Consider the following 338-nt stretch of genomic DNA (forward strand, 5'->3'; position numbering starts at 1 on the left):
AAGACTAACTGCAAGTCATTTTGACCTTTTAATACTCTTTTTCCTGACGACATTAAAAACCTGTATGTTATTCAATTCCCTAAAAGCAAAATCATTTCGAAACCAACAATCTCTGCATCCATTTCTGGTTGCAACAAGCAACCCTTCCAACACTTGCATTTCTCCCCCGAAATGTGTTCCCGATTGTCTCTCAATCTCCCATGTCAAAAACCATGCCAGACCCACCGGTCGTGCCCAACCAAAGTTAGGAAGATAGAAGAAGATCCCCTTTCCAGTCAACCAGCCCAATGACAGTCACAATCAGGTTATCTCTCCGAGATATCGCCCCCCCCCCACCC

This window comes from Tigriopus californicus, chromosome 6, assembly GCF_007210705.1.
Source record: "Tigriopus californicus strain San Diego chromosome 6, Tcal_SD_v2.1, whole genome shotgun sequence".
Taxonomy (NCBI): Eukaryota; Metazoa; Arthropoda; class Copepoda; order Harpacticoida; family Harpacticidae; genus Tigriopus; species Tigriopus californicus.